The sequence below is a fragment of the Heptranchias perlo genome, chromosome 7, assembly GCF_035084215.1.
Source record: "Heptranchias perlo isolate sHepPer1 chromosome 7, sHepPer1.hap1, whole genome shotgun sequence".
Taxonomy (NCBI): Eukaryota; Metazoa; Chordata; class Chondrichthyes; order Hexanchiformes; family Hexanchidae; genus Heptranchias; species Heptranchias perlo.
Genome location: NC_090331.1, coordinates 66276010 through 66291735, shown reverse-complemented (window position 1 = coordinate 66291735; position 15726 = coordinate 66276010).

The window sequence follows — 15726 nt, the reverse complement described above, 5'->3', positions numbered from 1 at the left end:
GAGATGGACCATGTGAAGGCGAGGGAAGGGTGGAAATTGGAAGCAAAGTTGATGTAGTTCGGGGCGACAGCAGGAAACAGCATTGATACAGTCATCAATGTACTGGAAATAGAGGTGAGGGAGGGGACCTGAGTAGGGGCAGACTTGGCCAGCGGGAGAGGAGGCAGTATGTCGGGTACTGGTTGAAGGCGGGTTGTGGGGGTGGGGGGGTGCTGCCAGGAAGGTAGAAGGTGGGACGTGGAAACGCTTTGAGAGGAATTTCCACTTTCATCTCCCCTATCGCCATCGTCCTTCTCCTGGGCCAGCGGCACATCACTCCTGCCTCTCTGCGGGAGAGCAGCTTGGAGGAGATCAGCGATGCCTTGGGAGCCCACGTCTAATGTATCTAGTCATCCTGTGTAAGGCGGCAGACATGTTAGCGTTCATAGTTTGCAGGGCCACCTTCAGGGCCTGCAGAGACTCATTAGTGCACCATGATTCAAGCTTCACAGAGGAGGCCACTCTCTCAATGGAAGACAGCTGCACAGGGCCTGCGACATCACTCCACTAAGTTGAATTCCTCCATCTTCCGGGACATTGTGGGTAATGTGCCTGGCAGGACGGCCAGTATCTCGCACAGTTGCTGCGGAAACTCTGTCATTCTCCTTTTCATTGATGGCCCCCTGGGTTCAGCACCCCGGGGTGGTGGAGGGAGATTCAATCATGGCCTTCAAAAGGGAACTGGATAAGTACTTGGAAGGAAAAAATTTGCAGGGCTACAGGGAACGGGCGGGGGAGTGGGACTAGCTGGATTGCTCTAGGTTAGAGCCGGTGCTGACTCGATGGGCTGAATGGCCTCCTTCCGTGCTGTAACCTTTCCATGATTCTACGATCTCTGTCCAGCTGAGTAGATCTTGGAGAGGACTGCGCCCTCTGACGCAGACTATCCACAGCTGTCCTCACCACCACACTCTGCTCATGCTCACTTGTGAACTGTGATTCACCTGGTGAGATCCCACCTAACTCTCACCGAAGTGCTCGTGTCTGTGCTGGTGACTGGTTCACATTTGTCCTGTGACGGTGCACCCTCAGAGGGAATGAGCTCCTCTGAGGAATCCTCGTCTTCGAAGGGCAGGGGCTGCTGTTCTTCATGTGATGGCCCTGGAGGAGAAAAGAGTTGGATATAATTTAGTCACAGGAATGTACAAATGTTTAAATGTATATGATTAAGGTGATCATATTTCATTAAGTGCTGAAGTCAAAACAAGATGACGTAGTCTTGTAGGAGATGTGGGTCTGAGAGATTAATTCTGTCACCCTGCAGCAATGAACTACCAGTCTCACCCTTTCCGATGCTGAGGGAGACAGAGATGTCGCTTATCTCCAACCCCTCCTGTTCCACAGTGGTGAGCCCCACAATCTGTGGTCCTCTCCCTCTCCCTTGTGTTTTGTGCTCTCTCTTCTGCAAGGTTGGCACGATAGACTTATTAGTGGCTGTAAGACGTGTGTAGATCCGATGGATGCAGTTCATTCGGTGAGGGTGACAATCAGGCAGGTGCATCACGAGTGGCACTGACATGCATTTGAGGAATGTGTTGAGAGTGGCATTTGAGGATGTATGCTGAGAATCGGAGGGGCCGACTGAGGTGGTATCAGATTACATAAGGATTAGGGGGAGCGGCAGTGGTGGATGGAGGAAGTGAGAGGTGAGGCAATGCATTGAAATGGAACGATGGGTGCTGCTGAAACTTAAGTGGATCTGAGGAGTGATGTGAATGGAGCACACTTGACAAGACAGAGTGATGGGGCTGCACTACAGGATGAAGGTGAATCAGCAACTTTGCTCACCTTTCCTGATCTGGTTAGGTCATTAAAACGTTTCCTGCACTGGATCCAGTTCCTCATAATTACACTCCCACTGCTCACCTCTTGGGCCATCTCCAGCCATGTCTTCTTTGTAGTGGCTGCAGGTTTCTTTTTCCCACTGCTGGGAAACAGGACTTTCTTCCTCACCCTTACTGTACCCAGCAGTACGTCTAGGGACCCCTTGTTGAACCTGAGCGCAGCCTTTGCCCTCCTTGCTTCCATTATTCTGCTTCTACTTAACTAAAGACAATAGACAAGACTCCAAACTTCCTCCACCATTGCATCCCTGAACTGGCCCTTTAAATAGTCGAGGTGAAATTGCGTCATGCGGGTCCGCATCACACCAGCTCACACGCAGTGGAGACACAAAACCCGGAAGTAAAATGATAATGAGGCATTCCTGTGGAAATCGGACATTCCCACATGTCCACGATATTGCATGTTTGCCCCTCCCTGCTATCGGCCCCCTCCCCTCACCGATTCGATCCCGTCTCCGCGTTAATATCGAGCCCATGGTTTCTGCATAGACAAAGCTCATTTTTAAATTGTGAATATAATTACTTGAGGCCTGAATGTAAAAATAGAAGCTGAGATATAATAAATGTCAGCTGTAAAATAAATTTAAATGAAACAGCATGAGAGACCCAAAGTTTATCAGAACCAATGAATGCATCAAGTCATGTTTAGCTGACACTTGGGCATGAGACAAGTGGATGTTATCAAATCTATTCCAATGTTACATTTGAAGTTGTGCATCAGAGAATGACAGAATTTGATTTTGTAAATTTGTTATGATTCCTTTGGCTTTGTGGACTAACTCCTGTAGGAGTGTATAGAACAAGCCTTAGCTCAATAGGATTACTATGCGTCGTGCAGGATAACATTAGGCAGTTTTAGATACTTGTTGAATTTTATTGCTATAAGATGTTAGAACAGATGTACCCTCCATAGACAGACCCGATTTGTAGACCAAACTCAGCTCAGGAATTAGTATGCTAGCTTTGCCACTCAAATCAAGTGTGGATTTCACACAAGAAAATTTACAACTACATGATGGGCGAAAAGGTGGAAAATTATTCCGTTTGCTAACACTGAAAAGCCTTACTTGATGAGTACAACTTTCATCAATGAATCAAAAATTATTAAAATAAAATGCTCCTTTTAAAATGGTGCAACACATGTAGAGGTACACAAAATGTCTCTCTGAGAATGTGCAATGCCATTTTCCTTTTCCTACCATGAATTGTTGGATGGACAGAGGCAATGGCTGAAGCCACGGCAACTAAAGTAGGCGTCTATAATATATTAAAAATAATATGCATGCACTTGCTGTTTACAAAACCTTACTTTATGTTGTCACACTTTGTGCCAATGTTCTCCATTGTAATTTGTTATGTCCAAATTTATAATGGAAACTGCCTATGTAAACTGGTCACACTGTAATTACACCCTCTTGACAGTGATGATGCACTTCAACTTTACGTCTCTCGGGATGCTCAGCCTGCACTGCAGACAAGCTCCTGTGCTTCAACAAACTCTACCACTCTGCATCCCAAATGGCATAAGTTTTGCTATTTCTCCATAAGCTATAATATAAAATCAAAGTATTGTATATAACTAAGTACAGAATGTCTGACTTTAAAATAGAGATTAAATTATGTCTGCATGCTCTAGTTGAATTATCCTTGCTCTCTAACCCCACTTCACCTGAAGATTACACTTGATCTTGATTCATGTGCAATGCCATGAGAGATTCGCTTGTAATTGTATATTTTCATTTAATATTATTTTCTACTTTAGTAACGTCATCACGTCATGATGTGATGGGGGGAGGGTATCTGATGATGTGGTTGAAGTGGTGGTGGGGGATTGGGGAAATTAATCCATGGCAGCGATTGTTCTGTCATGGTGGCCTATGTGTCTATATCCACTAACAGTCTTCTAGATACTCCTGGGATATTAATAGTTGAGTGTCTGATCAATGGTTGTGTTGGGGAATATGTAGTCCTGTCCTGGTGGTTTAGGGAAGCTGATATTTTGGTCTGGGTTATTGTAGGATTTGCCTTCTGATTTGCTAATTCTCAACTGTTTGGGGATGTGAAGCTTTGAGGAATTTGAGAGGATTTGAAAGAAGATGATATGCTTATCCATAATAATGACACCACCGCCCCACATCAATGCACAGAGCATCTTTGTTTATTTTCAGCTGCTGACAAAGTTGGCAAGTGATATTTCGAAGATGCACCAAAATTCAACTGAGCCAATTGGCAATGTGTCAAATAAACTATTGCCATAAATGAGTCATGAATCAATTGATGTTGTATTATACGATTCTTTACTTTTAATAAAGTATAATGATCCTGTTTGCATAGGTCTCCTGTGAATATAGAATTATTAGAACAATCACATAATTTTGTGACAGATTACTTGAATTACATTATTTATGAGAAATGTGCCACATTGGCATAACATGTGGTAAACATGAAAATATGATACTATTTCCTGTGTCTTTTGCATGAATCTAATCATCGTGTAATTTATAAATTATCACGCAGAGTTAAAGCACTTTTTGTCTCTCTTTTTTCCTGTTTGTTTGCCTTGGTCAGTGGAATGTCAATGAAGCTCCTGTTCAATTAACGTTTGTAATGTGAACATTTAAAATATTGGTTCCTGAAGAAATGGAGATGTTTACAAGTTTATCAAAGTGTTTGTGTTTGATAGTCTTTTCTGTTGTTGATTTTCAAGGCTAGGGGAAAAAGTCATTTTAAAGAATTTCGTTGGAGTTGCTGCATCCTTCTCGATCTCCATCCTTCCCAACCCTTCCAAATCAGTAATATTATATTAAAACAATAAAAACAAGTGTGGCTTGTCTTTTTTTGTTAAATGAGCTCTATTTGGAATCTACAAATATCTCAAATCAAACCTATCAATTAATATCCAAGGTTGTCCACTTGACCCTGGAATTGTATTATTCTGTGGGTGGCCCGTCTGGATATGATCAGTGCCTGTGCCTCTATGCCCATGCCATCATCTTCATTGGGGTGTAAGTGGTAGCTGTCCTATACAACCTTCCCTGCAGGGAGCAGGTTTTGCTCCCATTGTTCAATCAACTGATGGATTACTTATTGTTTGTCATGTTGATGCAGCTGCTAGGTTGGCAGCTCCCTCAGTCCCTGGAGGATATTTTCCTACATATGGTTAACATCTTGCCAGGGCTGCATCCTTCTCAAGAGCACTAACAGGTCATGAAAGTCAAGAGGTGCCCCCAGGGAGAGGAAATGATTCTTGGGATGCTCAAATACCAAAGGAAAATCACACAGTTTGTTTATCATTACAGACAACTATTGAAAAATAGAACTTAATTTAGAATACTCATACATGGGTTTTGCTTTTACTTTAAATATTTCAGTGACAAAATAGGGAATATTTTGCTAATTTCAAAATTACAATGTGATACTCTAAATTATATATATAAAAACAGAAAATGCTGGAAATACTCAGCAAGTCAGGCAGCATCTGTGGAGAAAGAAACAGAGTTAACGTTTCAGGTCGATGATCTTTCGCCAGAACTGACGAAAGGTCATCGACCTGAAACACTAACTCTGTTTCTTTCTCCACAGATGATGCCTGACTTGCTGAGTATTTCCAGCATTTTCTGTTTTTATTTCAGATTTCCAGCATCCGCAATATTTTGCTATTGGTCTAAATTATATATGTTACCGTTAGCATTTAAATTAGTATAGTAATAACTTCACTCTATATTAAACTTATGTAATTAAGGTAGATGACAATTTTGAATGGTTAAATGAAAACATAAATATTGTATTTCCAAATGACATGTTGAGAAGAAGGAGTGGCCTAAGCAGGCATGCCGAAGATGGAATGCCCACCAGGATGTTGCAGGGATCCTGAAGCATCATCGACAGATACTAGCCTCTTTTCAGAGGAAGATCTAAGTTCTTCAGCTGTCAATACTGGAAAATGTAAACTTAGTAACAACTTCTTAATGGTATTTGAAAGATACATAATTGAAAACCAGCCATCGCCTGTGTGCTGCTGTCTTTTCCCATAGCTTACCAAGCCTTATCACTGGTTATTGTCTGTCCATTGGTTAATGTGCTATAATTTTGTGTGCTCCCACTTCCTGCTTACAGTGGGTACAAGTTAGTAGATGCTTTGCACCACTATTGTATCCCTGATCTGTGAAAAGTTGAAGATATTGTGCTGGTGAAGCTTGGCCAATTGTCCCACTACGCTCTATGATATAGAATTGGCCTTGGAGGGCAAAGGTCTCCTTCTTGGACCATTACCTGCCACATTTTATATCTAGAGCCATTTTCAGCTACTGAGTTCAGTTTCTAGGTGTGGGAGTATGAATTGGACAAAATACTGCAAAATGGATGATATAGAAGTGGGAAAATTTATTAATTAGTTAATGTAGATTGTGATAACTACTATTCAAAATTATATAAGCCATACTTTTGACAACAATATAAATTGTGAGAACTCTTTGAAGGAGCTGATGATGAGCTGAATGGCCTTTTCACGTTTTCCATAGGTTATGTCTTCAGCATTGGGGTTGTAATCAATTTTGTGGACATTGTTGCATTTGGGATCTTCAGTGGATGGCTTTTAGTTATATTCAGGAGCAGTTTCATCCCATTATTCCATTACTAATGGAGCACCAAGATTTCTCAGGTAAGTTTAATTACTGAAAATGTAATCAGCAGCCATATATACTAGTAGTGGTCAGTCATCAATGGTATTGTCGTAACCCTTGATTTCGATGGGCAAACAATGCTTATTAACGATACTGTCCACAATTGTTCACATTTTCATAAGTGTATGACTATCGGTCTTTTTTCCAGTCCCATCCTGTCACAAAGCATATTCTACAAAGATATCATTCCTATAAATTTTCTCTATTTCTCTCTCTACCTATCATAATCTATTCCCCATTTATTAACCATTTGTGATTAGAATTTCTCTTTCCTCCTTCATGTGGTCTTCACACCCATTAGACATGGCTCTTCTATCTCATTTTCTTCCACAAACAATATAAGGTTTACCAAAGACCATTTTGTGAAGATGGCATTCCTATAACTGACCTTATCTACTGGCTTATTTCTTTCAGGTAAATTCTATCTCCATAGATTTGACTCATCACCCCCCTTCCTATCTTGCTCTCCACCCCTTCATGACTCTATGGGAGTAATTTTCACCTTCACTGCTTGGGCGGTAAACTGGAATTGACAATTGCAAGCCTGTATTATAACCTGCCCGATTTCCATTTCCATTGACTGGGTTCGATAACGGGCGAGTAATCTGCTCTGCCAGATTACCATCTATGTGGTGGAAGTGAAAATGACTCCCTACTATTTGTTTTCCCCAATCTTTGTTTCTGCATTAAAGGTGCCATATAAATGCAAGTTGTTGGTGTTGGATTGTAATATTTGAACAGAATGACATAGAATTCTAAAAATGGTTTGGAAGTTATTATGTAAAAATCCTTCTCTCATCTCTTGTGTCTCTATTAAAAGAAATGGTACTTTGCCTCTTTGACTGCATGTTGACCTCTCTAATCCCTTCTGCCTCTTTACCTCTCTCTCTTGCACTTTGTCTTGTCCTTTGTTGAGGGGGCAGGGGGTTGCAATTTCTAATGAAAAGATATCCCCCTTCTCATTTATAGCTCCATTTACAATTCCTTTTGTATTTACGTTTAAGGTTCTATATAAATGCAAGTTGTTGTAAAATATATTCATCATAAAAATAGAATGAACAACAAAAATACATACGAACACATGAATTAAGAGCAGGAGTAGGCCATTCAGCCCTCGAGCCTGCTCTGCCATTTGATAAGATCATGGCTGATTTGATTGTGATCTCATCCCTACTTTCCCATCTACCTACTATAACCTTTGACTCCCTTGTCAATCAGGAATCTATCTAATTCAGCCTTAAAAATATTCAATGACCCTGCCTCCACTGCTCTCTGGGGAAGGGAGTTCCACAGACTCATGACCCTCTGAGAGAAAAAATTTCTCCTCATCTCCGTCTTAAATGGGAGACCCTTTATTTTTAAACTGTGGCCCTTAGTTCTAGTCTCTCCCACAAGGGGAAACATCCTCTTAGCATCTACCCCTTCAAGTCCCCTCAGGATCTTATATGTTTCAATAAGATCACTTCTCATTCTTCTAAACTCCAGGGTATACATGCCCAACTTGTCCAACCTTTCCTCATAAGATAACCCATTCATCCCAGGAATCAGCTGAGTGAACCTTCTCCGAACCGACTCCAAAGCAATTATGTCCTTTCTTAAATAAGGAGACCAAAACTGCATACAGTATTCTAGATGTGGTCTCACCAATACCCTGTATAACTGTAGCAAAACATCTCTACTTTTATATTCCATTCCCTTTGCAATAAATGACAACATTCTATTTGCCTTCCTAATCACTTGCTGTACCTGCATACTAACTTTTTGTGATTCATGTACCAATACACCCAGATCCCTCTGTACCTCAGAGTTCTACAACCTCTCTCCATTTAAATAATATACTGTTTTTCTATTCCTCCTGCCAAAGAGGACAAGTTCACATTTACCCACATTATACTCCATCTGCCAAATTTTTGCCCACTCACTTAACCTATCTATATACCTTTGCAGACTCCTTATGTCCTCGTCACAACTTACTTTCCTACCTACCTTTGTGTCATCAGCAAATTTAGCAACCAAACATTCGGTCCCATCATCCAAGTCATTGATATAGATTGTAAATAGATGAGGCCCCAGCACTGATCCCTGTGGCACTCCACTCGTTACATCTTGCCAACCTGAAAATGACTCATTTATGCCTACTCTGTTTCCTATTAGCTAACCAATCCTTTATCCATGCTAATATGTTACCCCCTACACCATGAGCTCTTATTTTTGTATTGTAGCCTTTGATGTGGCACCTTGTCAAATGCCTTCTGGAAATCCAAGTACACCACATCCACAGGATCCCCTTTATCCACGTTGCTTGTTACTTCCTCAAAGAACTCTAATAAATTAGTCAAACACGATTTCCCTTTCACAAAGCCGTGTTGACTCTGCCTGATTGCATTGAGATTTTCTAAGTGCCCTGCTATAACCTCCCTAATAATAGATTCTAGCATTTTCCCTATGACAGATGTTAAGCTAACTGGCCTGTAGTTTCCTGCTTTCTGTCTCCCTCCTTTCTTGAACAGAGGAGTTACATTCGTTATTTTCCAATCTGATGGGACCCTTCCAGAATCTAGGGAATTTTGGAAAATTAATACCAATGCATCTACTATCTCTCCAGCCACTTCTTTTAAGACCCTAGGATGAAATCTGTCAGGACCTGGGGACTTGTCAGCTTTTAGTTCCAATATTTTTTTCAGAACCCTTTCCCTGGTGATTGTAAGTGTTTTAAGTTCCTCCCTCCCTTTCCCCTCTTGATTCACAATTATTTCTGGCATGTGATTTGTATCCTCTACAGTGAGGACTGACACAAAATATCTGTTCAATTCATCCGCCATTTCCTTATTCGCCATTATTAATTCCCCAGACTCACTCTCTAGAGGACCAATGCTCACTTTACTTACTCTTTTCCTTTTTTAATATCTGTAGAAACTCTTACTATCTGTTTTTATATTTCTAGCCAGCTTTCTCTCATATTCTAATTTTTCCCTCATTATTCTTTTAGTCATTCTTTGCTGTTTTTTTATATTCTGTCCAATCTTCTGACCTGCCACTAATCTTTGCAGAATTGTATGCTTTTTCTTTCAATTTGATACTCTCTTTAAGTTCCTTAGTTAGCCACGGATGGTACGTCCATCCCCTAGAGTCTTTCTTTCTCACTGGAATGTACCTTTGCTGAGTGTTATGAAATATCTCATCAAATGTCTGCTACCGCATCTCTACTGACCTATCCCTTAACCTAATTTCCCAGTTCACTTTAGCCAGCTCTGTCTTCATGCCCTCATAATTTCCCTTATTTAAGTTTAAAACACTAGCCTTAGACTTACTCTTCTCTCCCTCAAACTGAATGTGAAATTCAATCATATTGTGACCACTGCTACCTAGAGGCTCCTTTACAATGAGGTCATTAATTAATCCTGTCTCATTACACATTACCAGATCTAGAATAGCTTGCTCCCTGGTTGGCTCTAGAATGTGCTGCTCTATGAAACTGTCCTGAAAGCACTCTATGAACTCATCTTCCAGGCTACCTTTGCCAATCAGATTCTTCCAATCTATATGCAGATTTTAAAAAACCATGATTATCTCTGTTCCTTTCTCACAAGCCCCCATTATTACTTCCTGTATACCCTGTCCTACAGTGTGGTTACTGTTAGGGGGCCTAAAAACTATTCCCACAAGTGACTTCTTGCCTTTACTATTTCTTATCTCTACCCAAACTGATTCTACATCTTGGTATTTAGCACTAAGGTAATTTCTCTCTATTATACTCATGTCATCCTTAATTAACAGAGCTACCCCTCCACCTCTTTCTAGCTTCCTGTCCTTCCGAAATGTCAAGTACCCTTAAGTATTCAGGTTCTAGCCTTTGTCATCTTGCAGCCATGTCTCTTTAATGGCTATCAGATCGTACATATTTATTTCTATTTAAGCTGTCAATTCATCCATTTTGTTACGAATGCTACGAGCATTCAGATACACAGCCTTTAGTGCTGTCTTTTTACTATTTTTGCAACCTCTAGCCTTATCTGCTGGCGCACTCTTAAGTTTATATGCTCTGTTCCTTTCTGCCACTCTCTATTTATCATTTCCTGGATTATCAGTCCCATCATATTGTGTAGAGTTTTCAAACTAGTCAGTGAGTGTTCTGGAAGAATACTTGTTCTTTATCTTCACATTTGTTATTGCAGCAGGAAAAAGCACTTCGAATTTAGACAAAGCTTGTGAAAAATAGTCCATAAAAGAAATGTGTAAAATTTCTAATAGTCAAAGCTCATATTTTGCACAGTCGGATAAACATACAAGGGTACAAATTCCGATTTAAGTGCACCCAAACAGGGAACAGTGAGACATTTACCTGACATGTTGTCCATGTCCAGTCCCATCTGAACTTCTGTTTTTGCCGCTTATTATAAATGAATGAAGGCCATTGACAAGGTATATTAGGAACAGCTCCTTCTAGTTAGGAATCCAGAACAAAAGGGCATAACCTTCGATTTTGAGCTAAGCCAATTAAAAACAAATCCAAGTAAAACTTCTACAAAGGGGTTGTAAGAATGTGGAACACATGGGCATATTTATGGATGGTGCTCGAGGAGCTGGTGCATGCGTTGAGGTAAAGGAGGATTGCCCTGGTTGGTATTCGTGGGCACCCTCCCCAGTGAAGAGGGTGCAACTTACATTTATATACTGTCAACACAACCTAGCTGCATGATGCATGTTCTGTTATTGACACATAGTATGGGCTGCAGGATGTCCGTTTAGATGCCATCAATGATTTCCTGCACTTAGTGAAATGCAACTCCTGTTGCTATTTAGTGGTAAAGGAGATGCAAAAGCAACAGTGCATCAGTTGCTTTTTTGAAATTGGTTGGAAATACATATGATGCTAAGAAGGCAGAAAAATTGAGTGAGGAGGTGATCTTGACTGCCAGTAGAAATGCCATCCGTATAGTGGAGGTTAGCTGCAGATCTCATTGCAGAAGACAGCAGAGCTCTGTAGCTGCCTCTGCTGACCAAAACCCTGCAGAAGCAATTCTCCTTGGTCATTGTCAGATAGGTGTGCCAGGACTGTCAGATACGATTGGTGGCATATAAGCAGATATGGGCAGCCTACCTCTAGTGCCAGCTGACTTTCCTGATATGCTTTCTCAATGTTTTTTGTCCTTAAACATGATTTAAAAGTGAATTAGATAACTATTTGAAAAGGCTATAAAGGGACATTGGAGAAAAGGCAAGGAAATTGAAATGGAGTTCCTCAGGGCAGTGTCCTAGGCCCAACCATCTTCAGCTGCTTCATTAATGACCTTCCCTCCATCATAAGGTCAGAAATGGGGACGTTCGCTGATGACTGCACAGTGTTCAGTTCCATTCGCAACCCCTCAGATAATGAAGCAGTCCGAGCCCGCATGCAGCAAGACCTGGACAACATCCAGGTTTGGGCTCATAAGTGGCAAGTAACATTCGCGTCAGGCAAGTGCCAGGCAATGACCATCTCCAACAAGAGAGAGTCTAACCACCTCCCCTTGACATTCAACGGCATTACCATCGCCGAATCCCTCACCATCAACATCCTGGGGGTCACCATTGATCAGAAACTTAACTGGACCAGCCATATAAATACTGTGGCTACAAGAGCAGGTCAGAGGCTGGGTATTCTGTGACAAGTGACTCACCTCCTGACTCCCCAAAGCCTTTCTACCATCTACAAGGCACAAGTCAGAAGTATGATGGAATAGTCTCCACTTGCCTGGATGAGTGCAGCTCCAACAACACTCAAGAAGCTCAACACCATCCAGGACAAAGCAGCCCGCTTGATTGGCATCCCATCCACCACCCTAAACATTCACTCCCTTCACCACCGGCGCACTGTGGCTGCAGTGTGTACCATCCACAGGATGCATTGCAGCAACTCACCAAGGCTTCTTCGACAGCACCTCCCAAACCCGCGACCTCTACCACCTAGAAGGACAAGAGCAGCAGGCACATGGGAACAACACCACCTGCACGTTCCCCTCCAAGTCACACACCATCCCAAGTTGGAAATATATCACCGTTCCTCCATCGTCGCTGGGTCAAAATCCAGGAACTCCCTTCCTAACAGCACTGTGGGAGAACCTTCACCACACGGACTGCAGCGGTTCAAGAAGGCGGCTCACCACCACCTTCCCAAGGGCAATTAGGGATGGGCAATAAATGCTGGCCTTGCCAGCGACGCCCACATCCCATGAACAAATAAAAAAAAATGGATTAGAGCAGACAGCTAGCTGATGAGCTAGCAGCAGCACAAGCACGATGGGCAGCCTGTCTTCCTCCTCTGCTGTGTTTCCTATGGTTCTACTGGCACCAATCCCCAAAATGGCCATTAAAAAAATAGTGAATCTCGACGGTCTCGTTTCTCAACAAATGATCATGTTGCTGGGACTTTTAAAGCTCACTCTTAAAATGGTGGATATGGCACTGGGTGGGGACTGCCCTTGAAACCCATAAAATCAAGGGCCTCATCTCGATTTCCTCAAAGCATTGAATATGAATGTGGATTGCAGCTCTCACGTGAGAACAAACAATGGCAATGTATAATTAGGAGCAAAAGACAGTGTAATGTGCCAAATGAACAGGGAACTGGTGGGTTTGCTCAGACCCAACTTCTCATCCACCGTTGCACAGTTACCATTGGCAGAACCATCTGCACCAGCCAGAAGGTCCAGTTGCAGCCAGATTAACACATTTGAAGTTTCAAGGGAAAGAATCCAAGATGGCAGTTTACACAGCCACACAAAGTCATTCCATGTTCTCTCCATAATTAAGCAAAGAACATGCTTTAACAATCATCCAAATGCACTCCCTGTAACTTTTTGGGGAAAAAAAATCCAAAGTATATACTTTAAACAGTCAAGGCAATTCAAAAGCAACCAAGGATTTTAAATGAATGTTTACTTTTATGGTGATATTTGTATCAGGTTATGTACTGCTTTGACTCTCGCTGTTCTTTCTGTTGGCACTTAGCATTTGGCCTCAGAGGGAAGTGATAAATTGTGCTTTTTAATTTCCATTGGCATTTTGAAATTTCCTCAGATCAGTGTGTGACTGAATCAACTAATCCACACCACAAATAATATTTTACCTCAGCTTTGGCACTGCAAGAGATTTGAAAGATTACTCGTATTTCATTGTAACTGTGGTAAACTCAGCATGATTTTCCTCCAATCAGATGTTTATGTGACTGACTGCATGAATTGGCACTTTCATTTGATCTGAATTTTGTTAATGCCTAAGATTTGACAGATTCATATTATTTCATTCTGAGACATTTTGAGTTCAACTTGATCACATTTTTTAAAAAGTTAGGCATCATTCCGAGTCATTTTAAGGGGGAATTTTATGAATGCGTGTGTTGGGAGCAGATGGGAGGTGAAAATCACAACATTTTGGGTCGTGACCGCAACCCAGCTCCAACGCGCCCACTTCTGGGTTTAACGTGGCCGTGCTTGGACGCATGCGAGGAATGCACTCGCCGAGGTCACGTCCCCAATTAGTGCCAGTGGGCAGGTCGTTAGCGGGGCAATTAACATCGTTAGGTGATGTCTAGCAGCTTTTTAAAAATTAAATTTAAGCTAATCTCAAATTTGACTTCTCCAGCGTGGGTTTCCCAAGTGAATCTCGCAAGTGAAAAGGAGGAGGGGAGGGCCGGATCATGAGTTAAGCGCCTTTATTGCGCTGCTTGTGGGCCCGGAGGAGCAGGAGTGTGTCCTCCTGGCCATGATCGGACCCTCGCCATCTACTGACATACCCCCCCAATTTCCGAGACCACCCGATGTCTGGGACAACACCCCACCCCGATGTCTGAGACTCCCCGTTATGTCTGGGACACCCCCTGCCTTGATCACCAACAGTTCACCCTGCCTCGATCACCAACTCCTCCCCCTGCCTCGATCACCAACTCCTCCCCCTGCCTCGATCACCAACTCTTCTCCCCGCCTCGATCACCAACTCTTCACCCTGCCTCGATCACCAACTCTTCTCCCCGCCTCGATCACCAACTCTTCACCCTGCCTCGATCACCAACTCTTCACCCTGCCTCGATCACCAACTCTTCACCCTGCCTCGATCACCAACTCCTCTCCCTGCCTCGATCACCAACTCTTCACCCTGCCTCGATCACCAACTCTTCACCCTGCCTCAATCACCAACTCCTCTCCCTGCCTCGATCACCAACTCTTCTCCCTGCCTCAATCACCAACTCTTCTCCCTGCCTCAATCACCAACTCCTCCCCCTGCCTCGATCACCAACTCTTCTCCCTGCCTCAATCACCAACTCTTCTCCCCGCCTCGATCACCAACTCTTCTCCCTGCCTCGATCACCAACTCTTCACCCTGCCTCGATCACCAACTCTTCACCCTGCCTCAATCACCAACTCTTCTCCCTGCCTCGATCACCAACTCTTCACCCTGCCTCAATCACCAACTCCTCTCCCTGCCTCGATCACCAACTCTTCACCCTGCCTCGATCACCAACTCTTCTCCCTACCTCGATCACCAACTCCTCTCCCTGCCTCGATCACCAACTCTTCACCCTGCCTCGATCACCAACTCTTCTCCCTACCTCGATCACCAACTCTTCTCCCTGCCTCGATCACCAACTCTTCACCCCGCCTCGATCACCAACTCCTCTCCCTGCCTCGATCACCAACTCTTCACCCTGCCTCGATCACCAACTCTTCACCCTGCCTCGATCACCAACTCCTCTCCCTGCCTCAATCACCAACTCTTCTCCCTGCCTCGATCACCAACTCTTCACCCTGCCTCGATCACCAACTCTTCACCCCGCCTCGATCACCAACTCTTCACCCCGCCTCGATCACCAACTCTTCACCCCGCCTCGATCACCAACTCTTCACCCTGCCTCAATCACCAACTCTTCTCCCTGCCTCGATCACCAACTCTTCACCCCGCCTCGATCACCAACTCCTCTCCCTGCCTCGATCACCAACTCTTCACCCTGCCTCGATCACCAACTCTTCACCCTGCCTCGATCACCAACTCCTCTCCCTGCCTCAATCACCAACTCTTCTCCCTGCTTCGATCACCAACTCTTCACCCTGCCTCGATCACCAACTCTTCACCCCGCCTCGATCACCAACTCTTCACCCCGCCTCGATCACCAACTCTTCACCCCG